Source organism: Setaria italica, chromosome VI (assembly GCF_000263155.2).
Source record: "Setaria italica strain Yugu1 chromosome VI, Setaria_italica_v2.0, whole genome shotgun sequence".
In the NCBI taxonomy this organism is placed as follows: Eukaryota; Viridiplantae; Streptophyta; class Magnoliopsida; order Poales; family Poaceae; genus Setaria; species Setaria italica.
The window spans coordinates 22526901-22533953 of record NC_028455.1 but is presented as its reverse complement, the minus strand read 5'-3'; positions in this window follow the sequence as shown (position 1 = coordinate 22533953).

Here is a 7053-nt window from a genome sequence, read left to right as displayed (position 1 = left end):
AGGCGGGGCGAGGCGAGGATAAGAACGGGCAAGGTGACACAGCACCGGGAACGAGGATTGGAGGGGAGGGGCTGCTGGTGGTTGCCGGCCATGTGGCGGCCATGGCAGGTGCATGGAAGCTCGCCCAACCGGGTGCGAGGAGGGGCGTGGGATGGGTCAGGGGTCACGTGGGAGATGCCCCGGCGACCAATCGGCGGATGGGGACCTTGCTGGCATGGCCGTAGGTGGCCAACGACCATCCTCAGTGTCTGCACGGCCAATGGCATGCGTGCAAGTGATTGGATAGAGGTTGAAGATGACTGACGCGTGGGCCCGCGGAGAAATAAAATGTGCCAACTTTGACCCCTTAAACGACCTAGCTACCGTTGTTCAAAAATTCCCAAAAAATACTCGTTGGAAAGATAAAATCACCAAGAATCTAATGCAATAAGAATAAATTCAAAAGATATCATGGTTTGCACACAATAGACAAAACAAAATAGCTAAAATTAAAATTTAAATGAATTTTTGGCACAAGAAACATCTCTGAAAAATTTGGTAAAAATATTTTAAAATCACTAAATGGTTTTTAGTATTTAAATAAAATATTTGGTGGCATAGTTGTATGGAAGAAATTGAGGTTCCTTCACAAATTTGATTTTTCACCAATAAATAACAAAATTCTAGGCACTTTACAATGCATGGTCGAAACATTCATTTATGCACAAATGATGCTAATGATGGCCAACTATGCACAAAAATATGTTCATGATGCTTAATTATGCATGATGGTGCTCGTGATGCATGTCGTGACGAAGGTGTTGGGTTTAACGCGTATTCTCACACCAAGTTTGAACTACGCGGTTTAATTTCCAAAAGTGAAAGTTCATGAGCAAGGTATGTGCTATGACTTTTGTAAAGATCAACAAGGAAAAGCTCGATGAAGTTGCGGATAGGATGGTAGGATCTTTGGTGGAACGTCGCCAAAGCTGTTTTGGAGTCGGATTTGAAATTTGACCGCTTGTCTACTCGATTTTGGAACATCCTCTGCTCAAAATCAGAAGAAGTCTTGTGAGTGGAAGGTGTTCAACCTGAAAAGTTCTATTACTAGTATATTGGTCAAGATTTAAGTTCTTACATAAAATTTATTTTTATCAGCCTCAAAAGTTGTTCTCAATAGGAGAAGTTTTTAACATCTAGCCAAAAATTTAAGATGTTTTGGGTTCTTAACTCTTAGCAACTTAGAGTTAGCTCTCACTTATTTCTTATTCCTTTGTTGATTCTTTGATTTAGTTTCTTAATCACTTTAATGATTCTCTAATTGAGTTGCTTAATTACTAGGGCTGTCACACTCATCACCAATTGTTGATGTGTCATTAAAGCTTTAACTGCAAGGTTAGTGCCATAGTGCATCCACGAAATTTGCAATGTTTATGATAAACATATGCATCTACAACCAAACTTCTAAACTTTTTGCAAAAGAGGACCTAAAGGTAGTTGGAGTCCTTATATGCATTCGTGGTGCACAGCGTGGCTGACTCTGGAGAGGCATCAAACGAGCGTGGTTCTTGTGGTATTTCCAGAATGAAGCTCCCATGCTCATCTAAGGAATCCTTCCTTTGGAATTTAGAGTCGGTGCCTCACAAAATTCCATAACCCATGGATTTTCCATCTGAATAGATTCATCGTGGAAGACCAATGTTGATTCTCGATCATAGTTGAAAACAACATGATGCGGGCCATCAGGAAGAGGCTCAAACTTCATCGAGGGTGACGATGATCGTTCGTCTTCACAAAGGTGAAGGGTTTCTTCTGAGACGTACTCTTTGGGGGCATTAGATTCTGTGACTTCAAAGAGAACGGGAACAGATGATACGAACGGAGATGGACGCGTCAGTTTCTCGAGCGGGTTCTGCTTGGGAAGAGGCTTCGCCATTAGATTTTCTGAGCAAGATGTGGCGGAAGCGGCTTTCCTAAGCTTTTCATCTAGGCTCCTTTGAGATGCATCGAGAAGTTTTTCTAGCGGGTAGCCTAGTAGAAGATCAAAATAGAGGATATCAAAGATGTGGAAGTTTAGGTTGGCCTCGATTTTGTCTATTGTGAGCGGCACAGCACTTGCGAACCCCCAACATTCAAGGATGTGTCCAAATGGACAAATTTTAAGGAGCTCGTCGGATGGTCTTAGCGGAACATTGCCCAAAAGAGTGTACGCTAAGTGCCATGGCATGATATTGACCTCCATGATGGGGTTAAGATGGGCTTCTATGGTAATTCCCCTTATAGAACAAGGAATGATCGTAGAGGGTGAACTAATCCAAATTGCTTCGGAGAAGTGTCTCACTCCATTCGACCATTCCTCCTTCATGGCCTCCTTGAGAAATGCTTCGTTAGGAGGATCGGGAGGAGAAGGAGGTACCATAGGCCTGAGGGAAGGTTCTATCAAGGGATTTCTAGATTGATCAATGTGGATAGAAAAAAGTTCCTCCCTTAATTGGGCATCGAAGAGATTCGAGGTGTTTCTATAGTTTCTAGATGGATCATCCTCGAATTGATGAGGGAACTTTGGAGGTTGAATTTCTTCTCTCTCCAATGTTCTTGGTTCGAGCGAGGGTTCTATGGCTAAATCTGAGGATGTGGAAGGTGAAGGATCGGATTCGGCCGCTAGAAGATCCTCATGGCTCGACTTGTGCTCTTCTTAGAGGGGTTTGGGATTGACTATGAAGGTGGTGTACTCGATGATACTATCTAGGATTTTCCTACCTTCAACCGGAGCCTCATGGAGAAATGACCCTCCAGCGATGACGTCGAAATAATAGGCGGAGTCCTTGTCAAGACCCTCATAAAAGTTGCGAAGCAACAAAGATTCGAGTATTGATAGGACATGTCCAGATTTCACTAAACGCAAAAATCTAAACCAAGCTGCACCTATTGATTCCTTCTCATTCTGCTAGAAACAGCGGATATCCTCCCGTAGAGTGACGATATGGGACAGGGGGAAGAATGAAAGACAAAACTTATCTCTAAGCTCATTCCAACTGTCGTTCACGCTACCTACGGTATACATGTACCATTGCTCAGCCTTCCTTATAAGAGAGTAGGGGAACAAATTCCACTTGACGGTATCTTGTGTCATGCCTGCAATGGCAAAGCATGAACACAGCTGCTCGAAATCATGCACACAGCTGCTCGAAATCATGCAGATGGTAATATGGGTTTTCACTTTCTAACCCAAAGAAGGAAGGTTTCCGAACCAAAGTGATAAGGTCGGAAGGAGCTCATAGTCGGATGTAAGGATTAGTTGTGTAGAGGGTGGTGGCTCTAAGAACTCCCCCTTGGGGTAGAGCGGCTTTAAAAGGATGGCTTCTCCATGGGTACCGGGGGTAAAGGTAGAAGGAAAGAAAAGCAAAAGATACGAGGATGATTAGGTACAAATAAATATACAACAACCGTTCCCTGACAACGGCGCCAGAAAGCTTGTTGGTATAATTAACGACCGCGAATAAATCTGCAAGCGCACGAATACCGTCACCTCAAAGTATTCCAAGGGTATCGAAACCAAAGGAACATGTCTGCACTGATTTCTATTCTAGTCGATCCAAGGACACACCCAAATAGGTGGCGAGGGTAGAGAGGATTCCTAAAGATAGCACTATAGGTGAGTTAATGGTCGATCTTTTAGATCAAATACTCGCTTCGGGCGCTGGCTTCCTATAACACCAATGGTGTTTACAATAAGTTAAACCTTACTTAAGCACTAATGAGGAGAAATGAAAAGGAAAAGAGAAAAAAAAGAGAAAAAAATGGAAAAGAAGACTTAGTTAAATGAGGTTGAATCAGAGGGTTGACTAAGTCAACCGTGGTCAAATTAAGTCAAAAAGGTGAATTTGGATCAGATGTGGAAAATGGAGTGGATTAAATTCAAAATAAACTTGATTTGTGAAAGGAGTCAAATGTGGTCAATTACCCATGTTTAAGTGCTGTTTTAAAAGGATTTCATATGAGAACTTTGGAAAATTTTCTACTGAGAGTTTAAGTATAATGTGTACAGAACACTATGGACTAGATGTGGTTCGCAGAATATGATGTTTGAGTATTTTATTCGAAGCTCAAAATTTGAACTTTATGCTGTTTTGAGACAATTTCAAATGAATGTCTGAAACTTAAATTCGGAATGTTCAGTTCATGGGCAAACCTTCAGAGCCTTTGATCTCCCAAACCAAAGCTCCTTTGAGAAAAAGTTCCTATCTATCACTTGTAGCCCTAGTATGTATCTACATATTTGATTAAAGGATCTCGGAGAGTGTGTATTTGATTTTGGACAAAATTTGTTTGAAAAAGAAGAGATATTTCTGTCTACCGAGACTCAAAACAACAGTAGTGAAAACAGCGGCAGCGCCGCCGTTCGCCGCCGGGCCGCCGCGGTAATTTCCTGTACGCCGCCACGCGCCATGGAGCGGCGAAGCCAGAGCAGCAAGCAGGCAGAGGTGGTCGTGAAGGATAGAGATGAAGCTTCATATATCTCACAGCGCCATCGTCATCCACTCATTGTTCTACTTTCTGCTCAGTACAAGCCACAGGAGCTCGCCGTCGATTCCACCGCCGTCGAGCAACCACCGACCAATTCCTCGCGCACACCACTCCGTGACAACCTCCTGAGCACCCCCAGGCACCTCTAGTCCGACCAGATCGACCACAACAACGCCGCAACATCTCCCCTGTTCCGCCATGGCCGCCGCTGGGGGCGACCATGCTAGAGCCTCACGCCGGGGACGAGAGCAAGCGGAGGATGTGCGAGAGCTCGTGTAGATGGAGTATATGTAGTCCTCTTCCGGGTTTTGGCCACCATGCCGCCGGAGTAGCCGCGCCACCGCCGCCCCCGCCGCGTCCGCTAGCCGCCTCTAGTTGCTGTTCCGCGCCAATAGCGCCGCCAGTGTATGCGCCGCGCCAAGACGAGCCGAGCCAAGTGCTTCTTGCGGCGAGGAAAGTTCACTGCCGGCGAGTTCGCCGCCGGTCAACCTCGCCAAGCCGCGGTCAAGGCCGGGCGCTCTGTTTTGAGAAGCTCAGGGACCGCGGGCGAGAATTAGAGAAAGGCCAGGGGGTTTTGTGCAAAGATTTGGCTATTTTGTTTTAAAAATGCTTTTCAATAGGTTTAAAATTCCATAATTCATAACTTTTGTAGAAAACTCCAAAATTGATGAAATCAATTTTGTTGAGTTCATATTTTCATGTGTGATGCAATAAAAATCATAAATGTCTTAGGAAAAATATTTTATTTTTCCTTTATTCAAACCTATTTATTTGAATTATAATTATTCCTTTGTTATTTAAATAGCCCTTGTTCTAGAAAAATATAAGAAACTCTTATTTAAAAGAGTTAGCTTTTATAAAATTAAGAGGATGGTTATTTTATTTTGTTTATCATTCATTGCATCATTCCGTATAGATTCAGAGCTGTTGGAAGTGGAGTACGTGGAGATCCCGTCCGAACCAACCCTAGAAGGCGAGGACGTGATCGTGGTGGAACAAGTTCTAGAAGCTACCCCAGAACTCATCGTCGAAACTACTGACCCTGAGGAGCAGCAAGGCAAGCCCCGGTGCATTAATCCTATTTAACCTTGCTAATTCGAGTCCAAATTATTATATTTCATGATTGTGCATTAAGTCTAGGAGTTGAGTGGAGTCCTTTTAAGCATTCTTACCTTCCTTATTTTAAGGACATCTTTGGCACCTGTTCAAAAAAATAGAAGGTTAAGTCTAATCTGCTAGTGCCGCAGAAGTCAAGTAATTCCCAGTTACTTGCATGAGGACAACATCTAAAATTTGTTAGATTGTAAAACAACTTGTTTAATGAAAGGCCGGGTAGGACATTGGCCTTATGATAAAAAGTAATGTTGGATGTTGATGAAGAAGTTGAAAGTTTAGTCCTATCTGGATAATGGATCTAAGGCCCTAAACGATTGGTGGCCTATAGGTCAATCTTTGAACGCACTAATCACATGTCGGTATATGAGACCCGGTAAACTGATGTACTTCTGAGGTGCCGAAGTTTGAACTGTGACTCGCCGTGCCTAACGTGGATAGGTCGGTGGGATCATGGGCAGTAACTCATGGTACCTTTGACCGGACAATTATGTACATGAGGACACGACCTCGAGCTATGCAAGCTCAACTCAAGCAACGGAAACCAAAGAGGGAAAAGTTGCCACGTGCGATCTGACGGGTTGCGCATGTGTCGTGTGATTAGCTCTATCTCCTGCAAGATAGAAATGGGTTGAATCGCCGCACTTCTCGGATATGAATACCGCTTGATCTCTGACCACCATCGTAGAGTTGCTCGCTAATGATGTTTATAATTGTTGTATGATGTTAGCATGCTTGTATTGGGTTGGAGTCCAAATTTTGAAATCTAAGCTGTCTAGCAACTAACATGTAATAAAAGATGTTCTAAGGATCTACTTTTAGTAAGCTTTACTAGCTTATCCCGAGTCAGCGACAAACCCAAAGAAAGCCTTGCATATCCTTGAATCTTTTCCTTTGACAGTTTAGTCTTGCTAAGTACTTTAGTACTTAGGGTTTATGTAATCTTGTTGCTGTTGAAGAAGGTCATTAAATGGCCTAATCTTGAAGGAGAACTCCAGAAGATGAGAAATATGTTGTGGGCACGACGTGTTCCTTTTTAGTATCATTAGCTTGAATAAGCCTTTATAATGTTACCGTCCCTGACTTTAAACAAAGTGGTTTGTTTTTAAACACTCTTAGGTACTGGTATTGTATATTAAGGCAACTCTCTTATGGTTTGTAATAACCTACTGCTGTAAATTATTTGTTAAAGCTGTAATGTCTGTAACAAGCTCCTGCGTGTGAGATCTTGGATGTATGGATGAAACAATAATGTGGAGTCTTCGGGAGAGTTGAGGACGCGCGATGGACTATCGAGTTTATACTGATTCAAGTACGTGACGTGTTAGACGCCAAAACCCTAACCGACGTACTCGAGTTAGTTTAAACTAGGCAGTTCTGCCACACTTACACTGAATTAGTCAGGCGCCTCTGGCCTAAAGCCTACTAAATATC